This window comes from Rhamphochromis longiceps, linkage group LG4 (genome assembly GCF_057381845.1).
Source record: "Rhamphochromis longiceps isolate RC_006_pf linkage group LG4, R_longiceps_female_GT1.1, whole genome shotgun sequence".
In the NCBI taxonomy this organism is placed as follows: domain Eukaryota; kingdom Metazoa; phylum Chordata; class Actinopteri; order Cichliformes; family Cichlidae; genus Rhamphochromis; species Rhamphochromis longiceps.
This window is the reverse complement of record NC_140560.1, coordinates 1,571,507-1,585,458: the sequence shown is the minus strand read 5'-3', so window position 1 is coordinate 1,585,458 and position 13,952 is coordinate 1,571,507. Positions and strand designations below refer to the sequence as shown.

Sequence of the window (13,952 nt, the reverse complement as noted above, 5' to 3'; positions counted from 1 at the left end):
CTTTTACAAAACATATAGAAACATTTAAAAAAACAATTGATTACTCATCCAAGTGACTTTTTCAGTACTCTCCAGTGTCATGGATGAGTGATAAAATGTTACGATGCCTCTGATAACCACTGTGTCAAGTGTCTGGGATTGGATCTTAAAACTGGATTTTTAGGTGGCAGACAAATGGTGGCACAAGCCAATCCTTGAACAGATGGGGTAAAAGCTTTTCAGGAAGTTTTTAGGACAGCCCAAAAATAATGAATTACAGTGGTTCAGTCTAGAAGAAATAAATAGGTCTATCATGATGCGTCTGCCAGGACCTGACCAAAGCTGTTCTCTGTTTTCGTAAACTGGTACCAAGAATTACTTAATAAAGGTCAGTGAAGTCAGAACACAGAATCAACCCATTCCAAAGACATGTAACTCTCTTTGTAACTCTGTGCTGTGATGTTCTTTCTCTACTTTTAAGATTAGGCTTAAAACCTTTTGCTAAAGCATATAGTTAGGGCTGGTGACCCTGAATCCTCTCTTAGTTAGGCTGCGATAGGTGTAGGCTGCTGGGGATTCCCACGATACACTGAGTAGTACTTCTTTAGTCACTTTTCTCACTCACCATATGTTTATACACCTCTCTGCATTGAATCATTACTTATTATTATTCTCTGGCTCTCTTCCACAGCATGTTTTTTGTTCCCAACACCCATCCCCTTTGGACTGTGTCTGCTTCTAAACCACCACAAAACACACCAAAAATCTGCAAAAAAAACCCAACTGAAACATTACCAATAAAAAAAATCACAAAGAAAGAACAATACAGCATCCACATCTGCACCAAAGAGTAACACAATGAAATGTGGATTATTAAACATTAGGTCTCTCTCTTCTAAGACCCTGTAAATCCATGAATAATAACTGATCAACAAAAAAATTTACCGTGCTATACAAAAACTTGGTTACAACAGGATGATTATGTTAGTTTAAATGAATCAACCCCCCTGAGTTACACTAACTGTCAGCATTTAATCTATTAAATGCTGACAGTTAGCATTTAATCTATTATTAGACTCAACTGTCTAAATATGACAAGACAAATAATCAAAGAACCTACGCACCACTTTAATCACACTCTAGCTCTTGTTCCGACGAATGGCATAAAATGGAGCAGAACAGTAATTCTTGAAAACCCTCTTTTTTCTGATCATTTCTTAATAGCATTTAACTTTACAATAATGGATTAGACGGGGGGGGGGGGGGGGGGGGGGTCGATTTACAGTTGTTGTCTTACTGAAAGTGTTGTACAGTGCAAAAAGGAAAATGCATAGACAAACAGAAAACCTCGTACACCATTTGTTCAAAAGTTTTTAAATTTAAACTTAAATTAATCCGTGTTTAGTAAACAACAACATTGGTACATTTAATGTTAAATATCCTTTAATTTTCAAAACTATACTGAAAAACAATGACAGCATCCATCCTCATCATAAAATTACTTAACAGCTAATACATGGAGGTGGAGCATTTTTCTTTTTTCTTTAAATATGCATGTATTAAAGTGACTTTAAAGTGTTTTCTTCAAACAGGACACCTGAAAAACACAAAACTGTAACAATATTTGCACATTTAAGATTATCCAGAGTACATTTAAGCTGCAATCATTGCCTTTTGATTGTTGTGCCTCAGTCAAATGCTTAAGATGTGGCTTTCATTCTGGTCTGTTCACCCATGATACAATATCCTTTAATATCCAAATATCCTGTATATGCATACAGTCAGTTTTACTTCATTGATGAATCTGAGTGAACATTTGTCATAAATTAACACTGTAGGGTCTTTACCTTACAATATAAAGTGACTTGAGACCAGACTTGTTGACTCTCAGTGGTGCTAAAACTGAACAGCTCTAAAGGGTGTTCCTGAAAGTTGGGTTTACTAGAACAAAACAGGTGGATGACCACAGACCTCTCAGCACAAGGATGACAGAACTTTTCCCCCATATAATAAATAAAAAAAACACAGAACACAACATTGAAATAGAAATAGATTAAGACAGATTACGATACCAAACGATACCAGATAAAAGTGCATTTACTGGATCTGTTCATCTCCTCTTGCTTTTCAAAGACAATGAATGAAGATGATGACAATGGGATGTACCTGCCACTGCAGGACAAGAGCCTGTGGTAGCTGTAGGACAGGGTGGTACAGAGGAGGAGCTAAACGTGCATGTACGAGACGCTCTGCTTCACTTCTTGTGCTCCAGTTAATGATATTATTCTCACCCCTTGTCATGTGCTTACAGGAATACTGCTGTTAGATGCCAAATGAAATAGAAATGATAAAGTTTGTTTACTTTTGCGGTTATTCTGTGTTTTCATGTGGGCTGTTACATTTTTCACATCACTGAAATGCTAACAGTTGTCCGGCTGTGGGATAAATCTCCTGTAGTGTAAATCACTTTACAGAATTATGGACACACCACATTTTTGTGTGGTGACATCACACGACAAAGACACAGCGTTTATTACTGGGCAACAAAAGTTTGGTGAAAAATGTCATTTAGTAATGACTGCTTAAATACAACAAACCGTGATGCACACACATTATAGGCTTGAAATACTTTATTAAATGCAGCAACATTTGAAAATATGTACAAATTAGTGATTATTATTATTTGCAACAGCTAAGTTTTTGGTAAGACTCTCCTGGAACAGAGGGGTACAAACCTATATAAAGTATAAATTTGTTTTTTTAATCTCCAATGTGGAAAGTTTAGGGGTGAGGTGAAACTTGAGTGGCCATCCATTGCTCGTGTGAGGCTGCAAAGCACACTGAGGAATGCCTGGTTGAAGACTGTGGCCTGTGCCATTTCCTCCCTTCGCAGGGCAACTTCCTGCTCCCGTGCCTCATTGAGCGGCAGCTGGATGTGGTGTTCCCACTGATCTTGGTTTAACACATCTCCATCTGCCTGCATCTCCATGGGAACACTTGTGAGGTCAGGTTTGGACTTCTTTCTCTATAGTATGAAACCTATCATCGTGTCCTACCAGCGATGAGATGTCGTCCCATCCAGAACAGTCAAATCCTTCCCAAATCAAAAACCCTGGATTAACGGAGATGTTCGCGCGGCACTGGCGGCACGGAACACCGCCTTTGCCTCCGCGAACACATCGGACTACAAACACGCACATTACCAACTCCGGAAGACGATCAAAGCAGCCAAACGTGAGTACAGGGACAGGGTGGAGCAACAGTTTGACAACCCTCGGAGTATGTGGCAGGGACTAAACACGATCACAGACTTTAGAGGGAAAACCAGCACACCGCAGACCACGGCCTCTCTGTGTGAGGATCTAAACATATTCTACGCTAGATTCGACACAGCGAACACCATGAGACCGGACAGTGTGCGCACCGCGGATGACGTCAGTGCGCACACTGTGTCTGAGGAGGATGTGCGGAGGTGCTTCAGGAAGGTGAACGGACGCAAAGCTACTGGTCCGGACGGGATTCCCGGCCGCGTCCTCAGGTCATGCGCGGCTCAGCTGGCTGGAGTGTTCACGCACATCTTCAACCTTTCCCTCTCTCTGTCTGTAGTCCCAGCCTGCTTCAAAATGGCCACCATCGTCCCTGTACCCAAATCCTCCACCATCTCCTCATTGAACGACTGGCGACCTGTAGCCCTGACCCCCATCGTAAGCAAATGCTTCGAGAAGCTGGTCAGGGACTTCATCTGCTCTGCACTACCCGACTCACTGGACCCTCTACAGTTTGCATACCGCCACAACAGGTCCACTGATGATGCCATAGCCCTGACACTACACACTGCCCTGTCACACCTGGAGAAGAGAGACACGTATGTGAGGATGCTGTTTGTAGATTACAGCTCAGTATTCAATACCATCGTTCCCTCGAAGCTGGACAGGAAACTGCAGGATCTAGGACTGAGCAGCTCCCTCTGCAGCTGGATCCTTAGCTTCCAGTCTGACAGACGCCAGGTGGTCAGACTGGGCAGCATCACCTCATCCCCCATCACACTGAACACTGGTGCTCCACAGGGGTGTGTACTGAGCCCTCTCCTGTACTCACTCTACACCTACGACTGCACAGCCACTAACAGCTCCAACATCATCGTGAAGTTTGCGGACGACACTACAGTGGTGGGTCTTATCACCAACGGTGATGAGACGGCTTACAGGGAGGAGGTCAGCGCCCTGACCCACTGGTGTCAAGACAACCATCTCACCCTCAACGTCGCAAAGACAAAGGAGTTGATAGTGGACTTCCGGAGGTGCAGAGAAGTACACACCCCCATCACCATCAACGGCGCTGCTGTGGAGAGAGTGAGCAGCTTCCGGTTCCTTGGTGTACATCTGGCTGAGGATCTTACGTGGTCAGTACACACAAACAAAACAGTGAAGAAGGCGCAGCAGCGCCTCTTCTTTCTCAGGAGACTGAAAAGATTCGGCATGAGCCCCCGCATCCTCAGGACCTTCTATCACTGTGCCATTGAGAGCATCCTCACTGGATGCATCACCACCTGGTATGGCAACAGCACCGCCTACAACTGCAAAGCTCTCCAGCGAGTAGTGCGGTGCTCTGAACGGATAATTGGAGGTGAGCTTCCCTCCCTCCAAGACATCTACAGGAAGCGGTGCCTGAGGAAAGCGGGGAGGATCATCAAGGACTCCAGTCACCCCAGCCATAAACTGTTCAGACTGCTTCCATCAGGAAGGAGGTTCTGCAGCATCCGGTCCCGTACCAGCAGACTGAGAGACAGCTTTTTCCATCAGGCCATCAGACTGCTGAACACGTCATAGACACCTCAGCTTCACTACTGGAACTTTAACATTATGCACTCCACACTGTATATAAATGCCACTTGTTTTGCACATATTCAACTCTGTATATTTTATATATTTTATTATTATTATTATTATTATTATTTTATTTTATTTTTTTACTATTTAATTTGTAAAAATGTGTATACACACACACACACACACACACACACACACACACACACACACACACACACACACACACACACACACGTGGGAAAATATTTAGTATACACATCCAGAAATGCATACACTATTATATATTGTACATATATTTATTAGTTTCAGGTTGGCCATTCTTGTATTTTGCTCGTTTGTGTTGTTGTGTTTGCACATCTCTGTTGCTTGTGGGGCTCGCACACAAGAATTTCACTCGCATGTGCTGTGCCAGTGTGCCTGCACATGTGATGTGACAATAAAAAGTGATTTGATTTGATTTGATTTGATTTGAGCAGTTTCTGTGTCATGCCAAAAGGTGTAGCTGTCGACGCCGTCAACCAGAACTGAATCACAGACAAGGGAGGTCAAGACTAATGGTGGTGGACGAAAAACCCTCACATGTAGAAAGCATTTCTGAAACATAAGACATGCATAGCATAAGGACACACACGACATGACATTACAACATAAATGAAAAAATGAACCCGTATTAATACTAGTAGTGTTCATCAGATGTTGCTCATATGGCTTTACAATGACCCCTCAGAAGAGGAAGTTAATGCACAGCTAGCACAAAACAACATGCAGAGCATGGAGTTTTTATTGCAGCAAGTAGACAATGGCGTTATTAAAAAATGTCCAGGCTTGTTCAAAGTGAACTCAACACGCGACAAGTACTATTATGTTTGAACACACGAAGCACTCACCGTCCTTCACCATAGTTTCTAAAAATGCCGTGTCCAAGTCGGGGCCACTCTGCCTCCTGATGCTCGCCAGTCAGTGCCCGTAGATTGTGTCCATTTGACTATACCACTTCCAATCTATTCGATTTGCCCCACTTCAGCCGTTGTGGTACCCAACTGGTGGCATGCAGTCTGATGACTTCACATTTTAATACCTGCTTGGAACTGCGCCAGAGTAAAATAATAGTATGACCTAATAGAAAACCCTGAAAGCCGTGGCAAACCATGCCGAGTCGATCCAAGTAGGTACTAATGGAAAAGGGGCTGAAGAGGAAGAGACAGAGCCCTTACTCAGATGGTGAGTGCAGGGAAAGTGAAAGAAAATGTGTTTCTAGCATTCAAAACAGCAGCGCTTTCCTTTAATCACTATTAAAATAATTACTGGGAAAAGCTAGCGGCAGTCCTTCATCAAAGCACCTGATCAACAAACCTTGTAGTTGCTCCATACTCTGCTGTTTGTTTTACCAGCAAAAAGTCTGCAGCAAGTCTCCAGAACTTGCATTAAAATATGCAGATGAACTCTTAACTTCGTCTGATACTATGTTTAACTTATACAGCTTAGTAATGGCTGACAGCAGTCATCCTATTTTATAAGTGAACAGGGGTGAGTCTAAAGGGGGGCCTGGCGTCTCAATTAAATTACATTGATATTTAAAAATATAAAAATTACAACTTTTTTCACAAGCCAATAAAAATGTATATGGGCCAGTAAAACTCTGAGCCACAGACCTGAGAGGATTTAAGGTTGGACAGTGAATTATTGTTAATATAGTTAACGTCTACACCAGGGGTCGGCAACCCTAGGCACGCGTGCCACAGTTGGTACGCGAAGGGTTAACTGATGGCACGACCATAGCTGGACTGGCCATTGGGCATACCATGGGCCATCTGATCTCAGGAATTCGCATGATTAAGGTGGGTCCAGCTTTCACAATGAGCTCACCCAAAACTCTGGCTGATTGGGACCCACACCCAGTTTCACACCTTGGCTCAGGCGATTAGAGGATCATCAGGGGGTCCTTTTGTCCCTCTTTGGGGGGTTACTCCCACTAGGTTTATATCTGGGACTCTCCACCATTTGACCTTAGAACTGAAGAAGCTTCTCGGATGAGAGGTGAAACGTCTTCAAGCAACTTACAGAAGTCCAAACGTTTTTCTTTACAAGCTCCTTTGACTTTGTTGTGCTGACTTTTTACAGTCAGTTACAATAACTCGTACTGCGTGCTAGCTAGCATGACGGAGTTTCTATACAGCTGGGTGGTGCTATGATGTTACTGATAGTGAACTTTATTTAATTCACAAGGTTAGTTAGTAGAGTTTCCAACCGTCCTGTAAAAAGACGGAATCGTCTCGTATTCAGAGAAAATATTACGCGTTTCGTGTTGAGGTGAAAAGGAACACAGTTTGTCCCGGACTTTAGCTACAATGAAAAAGACACAAAGCTGGAGTTATTCTGTGTCTTTGCTGCACAGCTGCCTCTTCTTCTCTCATTCTCTCCCCCTCCCTCTCCTGTTGCTACTTCAATCATGAAACTGATCAATGATCAGCTGATCGGCTCTCTTGTTTATTTATCGCCCACTTTGCGCCAGAAAGAGGAAACCAGTGGATGTCGCGCTAAACAACAGCAGCACGTTTGATCAGCTGTTGTTAGAATGTATTTAATATTAATTTCCAGTATCAGCTGATGTTTGCTGGAGCCACAGCTGTAAAGCTGCTGGTCATGATGTCGGTTTGGATATGTGGTGAGAGGGAAACATGAAGATGAAACCAGGAGATGTCCTTACTGGACCATCAGAGCTGTGATGGAGAAACAGGTTTACCTTTTAGGTGACATGGATGAGTTGAAGTTATGAACAGTTTCTGAGAGACAAATAACACCAGGATCCTTTTCTAAGCAGCTGACAGCTGGTAACTGTGCAGGGGCGGGTCTAGCAAAGTGTTGCCAGAGCTCATGTATTGGTCCAACATGTCTTTCTCAGTAACAGACTTTCAGTAGATATAATTTCTGAGAAAGGCCCAGAGCTCTTTGGAAAGCTTTCTATGGGGCACAACGAGCAAAGATTAATATAAACTCTTTCCATTTCCATTTCACCACAATCCAGTGATTAAATGGAAAGGTAGTCCTATGTTGTATCCTCCTTCCATGAATAGAATACACTCATATGAACTTTTCAGCTACCTTTTGCGGTTTCTCTCAGATATAAAACTCCATTGTTTCTCTCTCAAGAAAGAAGCAGCTGTCTCCTCAGTCAAACAACATTGTAACACGAAAGCTACTGTGTGTGTCCAACATACACAGTCTGACACAGCAGTTTCAGTTTACACAGGTTTTTTATTTTGCTTTGCACACTTCACTTCCCAGCTTCAAAGACGTGGCCCTCGGCTTTATGGCAAAGTTGCTCTAACTATGGCTGTCACCAGAACACTGCCACTTCTTGGCTGTCAATCACAGCTTCTTGCATCCCCACATCCCCAATCATTCCCATGCCTTTCAGACTAGTACTGAGGTGCTAGTCTGAATTCCCTAAAGAACCAGTAATTCATGCAGCTCCTTTAATGTGCAAGTATTGAATAAGGTGTTCTGGTCAATATCTTTTACGCATGCTAACTCGGGAGATGATCTGAAACAGTGCCTGTGCCAGACTTCCTGCAAAATTGCTGCACAGGGGTACCACCAACAAATAATATCAGCCCTCATGTGGCTGACCGTTAGGTTAAAATAAGCTGCCTGTGAGATGCCTTTTCAGCACAAATGACTCAGTTTCTCTCTCCAGTGTGTCATACTAGCCTGTGCCTAATTATCACAAAGGACTGTTCTGCCTCAGCACACACCATGTGACCCTTAATGTTTATTTCTTAAACCAACGTTGAGTGTAGAGTGTCACCAAAGGACTGCTCCAATGGAAAATATTCCTTGGATTTAATCACAGGAAGTGGCAGGGTCTCCTGAAAATGCCCTGTGGATTTCTCCTCCCTGGTAGCAGTGTTGGACAGCCTCAGCACAGATACCACAAGTCGTTCCCAGTCATAAGCGCTGCCCCACCAGCTTATTAAACTCAGCCCAATCCATCCCAAGAAATAAGGGGTGACCAAGAAAGGAGCTAACCACTGCCCCAACTCTATACATTTTAACCTAACACCACTGGATATTTGTGAAAGTCACTATGTACACACCTAATTCCCACCCAACAACAACCCAGGCTGAAGCAGGGTTTGGTAGAGTCCACCATAGCCTATTGTGTACCACACCCTGGCACCTCACCAGAACTTTGTACGTCCTTCCAGTCTGGGCCGGCCACAAGGATCCCACCTCTATGAGCTGACACTCCCTGCAGAAGAGTTCGGGCTGCGTGCACTTCCAGCTCTCCTGCGCGGATGTTTGCACAAATTCACGTGAGTCAGGAGCAACACCTGTTCCCACTGAGATCTGAGGAGAAAAACAGTGGGGAGAGTGTTAGTGTGAGGCATCTATGCCAGATTGTGGGGGTCGGATGTTTCTTCTTCTGTGCCAGGCCACCATGCTGCTAAGTGGTCCTCTGGAAAGGTCACGGCCCTCTCCAACACACCAAATCCACTCCAGTCACCAGGAGCCTCATCATCTGCTCAAGGACCACTAGCTCCAGTATAGGCAATGACTCAAAAACCTCGTTCCCTGTCTCCAGATGACAGTTACAGAAGCAGCAGCAGTGGTTCTGCAGTGGTTCTGTGGGTCATCCACCTCGCCCATCCTGTGAGATGTGGTGGACATGGTTGGAGAGAGCGGTGGCGGGTGAGCTAAGTATCAGGGTCTACTTTACAATATAAAGTGCCTTGAGGCAACTGCAGTTGAGATTTGGTGCTGTATAAATAAAATTGAACTGAATTTTCAAAGCTCTCCAGAGATGGTTAATTGGGATAAAGTCTTGGCTCTGGCTGGACCTGTCAAAGACATTCACAGAGTGGTCCCAAAGCTATTCCGTTGTTATTTTGGCTCTGAGGTTATGGTTATTGTTTTATTAGACAATGAATAATGTATGTCTTGCCATGCATATTCATCTTTATTTATAGTACCTTATCACCCTATTAGAGTACTTAGCTCTCACACTGCAGGCTTACTTAGAATAGAATAGAATAGAATAGAATAGAATAGAATAGAATAGAATAGAATAATCCTTTAATTGTCCCACAAGGGGAAATTTGGTTGTATCAGCAGCAAAAAAGAAAAAAAAAACAAAAACAAAAAAACCCCACACATAAAACAGAACAGAAACACAATTTTTACATATTTACATCATGGACAATAGTTACCAAAGCAGAGTACTGTACAGTTATTAAAATTAGAATACAGATAAGCGGCAAATCCAGATTGCATTGTGCGAGGGAGCTTGTTGTTCCTAGAGTATTTAAAAGTAGAATGGGAGGCAGAGCCTTCAGTTTTCAGGCCCCTCTTCTGTGGAACCAGCTTCCAGTTTGGATTCAGGAGACAGACACTATCTCTACTTTCAAGATTAGGCTTCAAACTTTCCTTTTTGCTAAAGCATATAGTTAGGGCTGGACCAGGTGACCCTGAATCCTCCCTTAGTTATGCTGCAATAGACGTAGGCTGCTGGGGATTCCCATGATGCACTGAGTTTTTCCTTTCCAGTCACCTTTCTCACTCACTATGTATTAACAGACCTCTCTGCATTGAATCATATCTGTTATTAACCTCTGTCTCTCTTCCACAGCATGTCTTTATCCTGTCTTCCTTCTCTCACCCCAACCAATCACAGCAGTTGGCCCCGCCCCTCCCTGAGCCTGGTTCTGCTGGAGGTTTCTTCCTGTTAAAAGGGAGTTTTTCCTTCCCACTGTTGCCAAAGTGCTTGTTCATAGGGGGTCATATGATTGTTGGGTTTTTCTCTGTATCTATGAAGCGCCTTGAGGCGTCTTTTGTTGTGATTTGGCGCTATATAAATAAAATTGAATTGAATTGATTGTTTTCTGGAATCACCTTGAAGCAGTTAAAAGTCTTTTTCCATGGCCCCACCGAACTCATCCCACATCAAAGTTTTTTTTGAGCCACTGTCCGAGTTGCATTCCGCTTGGCCTCCCATGTACCTCTAACTCTAACTCCAAAATCCTATAGGCCCAATCCTATACCCAATGAGGGTTTCTATAGACAAAAACATAGATGTGCCATGGGCTTCCCAATGTGAAAGTGGAAACTAAAGCTCTTGGCTCTTTCAAAGAGAGAACCTATTCACTGGTACAGATATGTTAATAACACCTGGGCCAAATCAAAACCAAAGAAATATAAGCTTTCACTGTTCACATCAACTCAGTGGATAGAAACAAAGTTCACCAGGGAAAATACAAAGGATAATAGTTTGCCGTTTCTGGACTGTGCTGTGCACATTGAGGAAAATGGAAACCTCAACAGTGAAGTTTACTGGAAGCCCACATACACAGACCAATACCATCTCTTTGCTTCCAACCACCCTCTGGAACGTGGAGTAATCAGGAATCTGCAACACTGGGTAGAAATGTTCCTTCTAATCCAGAAGGGAAGGAAAAGGAACAAACACATAAAGAAAGCTCTTAAAGCATGTTTATCCCAATTAGGCTTCCATCAAATTAGCAAAGATGCACAGTAAAGAAGCTGAGACACCAATTAAGTAGAAACAGAATGGCAAACGAAACAACACTGTCATCCCTTATGGGGCAAGTTTTTTCAGAGAAACTCGGGCAAATATTCTCCAAGCATGACATCCCAGTGCACTCCAAGCCTAGCTACACACTGAGACAAAACTGGTTTATCCCAAAACTCCAAAAAACAAACTAAACAACGTAGTAGAAGAGCCACCTCGACGGGACAAGACTCAGATGCACAAGGTCACTCTTTTGAGGACACCATTGTTCTCATTTTAGATAGCATGAAAGAAGAGTGACAGAAGCCTACTTCTGTCTACTGTGAACGATCATTCTTGAATAGAAGGGGCGGTTTATGACACCAACTGTCTGCCACCTACAATCTAGTTTTGAGATCTTTCCCCAGGCGCCTGAACGCCCACTCACAGCTTGTGTCAGTTGATCTCAATAGATCACATGATAGAGAGAGGCAAGTCTCACAATGGCTTCACCGGAAAGCTTTGCTGATAATGACAACAACCTTTTTCACACCTTGTATGTCAAGGGCCGTCTTAAGGGACAAATCCCATTGCTGCTCCCACTAAATATCTGGGAATCTCCAGTATTTGGTTATTGTTATTTATATTGTCCTCTGTGTCCACGCTTCGTGTTATTGTTTGTTCTAGTACAGTGTGATCACTGTTTTTGTCCTTGTCACATGACTAAATAGTGTCTCTGTATGTTTTTACTAACTTGTGTGTAACACCAACCTGCCAGAGTGTCTGCAGGTGGAAATTAGTCCAAGACTATAATCTGGGATATTTACATTTGTTAAAATGTTCATTAGCATGTATTGCCCCTCTTTCTAAATAAAATAAAGTAAATAAATTGAACAGAAGAAGCTTCTCGGATGAGAGGTGAAACATCTTCAAGTAACTTGAAGTCCAGTTGCCTTTCTTTTCAAGGTCCTAGGATCATTGAGGTGTTGGTTTTTGTTTATCTCTAAATTTTGTTTTTCAGTTGACTTTTAGCTAATACAAAATCAAATACTGTGGAAACTAAGTCTGGCTTTTTACCAGGGAAAACATATCATTAGCTTCTGAAACAATGTCAAGGGCTAACAATATAAACTGAATCTAAAACACACATTGATTTTATGTGTGATTTTCAGCACCAGGAGTGCTGGTGGAGAATGTAGGGAAGACAAGAATCAAAGATGGCGGGTATAATTAACAATGAGTAGAAAGAAAAAGGAGAGTAAACAACCAGAGCAGTGAGAAGTAAGAGCATGAGAAAGAAGAACGAACTGAGCAGGAAGGAGATAACAAGAGGGATAAGAGTGAACATGTGATTGTAAAAGGGAAAGACAAGCTTTCTAGTTTTCCTCCATGTCAGTCAAAGAACCACACACACACAGAGACCGAGTGACAGAGAGAGAAGCTTAGTATTTGACATGATCACCATAAATGGGTGACAACGTCGCACTTAACAGTATATCTCTATCTCTCATTTCCTTTCCCTTCACTCGGCATCTACAAACACCTAATCATGCTGCCTGCTCTATCATTTCTCTCATTATCACTTTCTCTCTTCTTCCTCAGACTTTGTCTATATAGACCACTTCCTCATGCCCTGTCTCACCCTCTCAAACTGTTTGTACACCTTTTACTTGGTTTAGATCAGGGTTGGCTTACGCTCACACCATAAATGAACTGCTCTGGAGATCATTTGGAACCATGCCATGACCACCTCCTCCAGAAGGTCTATGTGCAGATGTGAAAACAATAATCACACATGGATGGTGACCAAAACAAACACAACAATGGGTAAAACAAAACAAAGTATGATTTAAACAGACCAAACATGGCAGGTGTCAAAATACTCTCAAACTTAATCTGAACAAGGCTGAAACTCCATGATAATATACCCCCACCAACCTCCCAAAAAGTACCAATTTCTTTTAATTTAAAGACGCAAAGAAGTAAAATGTTCAGTTTGAATGCTTATAAAAAATCCAAACACATATGGCTTTTAAAAAATAAAGACCAATTCCAAAAATGTATTATTCGTAGATTAAACTACTGTACTTGGGGATCTTATTGTTTCATCCTACATAGTGGTTATGACACTCAGTAGTCCTCTGCTTCCTCCTTCCAGTTACCATACAGTCCGAGGCTGCTGGACTTGGGGTGAAACCCTCCATGCATGGTAAGGAGCTTTCTTGTCTTCGTGTCAGTGGCTTCCATCCTGTCACGGCCGAGGCTGACTAAAAAAAAACAAACTGAAATGCATGACGCAGAGAACGTTTAAGTGACAACGTTTATGATTCACAAAAAGTGTAAGCGAACAAAACTAGAAAACTGAGTCGTGTCTTTAACTTGTGCTAAGAACAAACACCAAAACTAAGGGGCGCTTATGCGACCTGAGCTATGTAAACAATCAGTGATTTTTCAACTGTGGAAACTGCAGTTCTGTGGTTTGGGCCAAAGGGAGAGTCAGACTGGATGGCTGGGTCCTGGGAAGGGGTCAGAGTCACTGAAACTAGAGTACATTTATTTAGGTATGGTTCCGGAGGAATACTGGCAGCTATTTGTTCTGAATAGTCCTTTGCACTGCCTACTTGCCGCGGGTGGAT

General features: G+C 42.8%; 1 protein-coding gene across 1 annotated transcript in view; it reads right to left on the bottom strand.

The window, feature by feature from the left end:
* Nucleotides 1-13,952, bottom strand: part of LOC146670762 (junction plakoglobin a-like) — a 125,649-nt gene that overhangs the window by 78,571 nt on the left and 33,126 nt on the right. The window contains exon 2 of the mRNA XM_085402832.1: nucleotides 8,994-9,158. The gene's annotated coding sequence lies outside the window, so the exon portion shown is untranslated. The remainder of the gene's footprint in view (nucleotides 1-8,993; nucleotides 9,159-13,952) is intronic.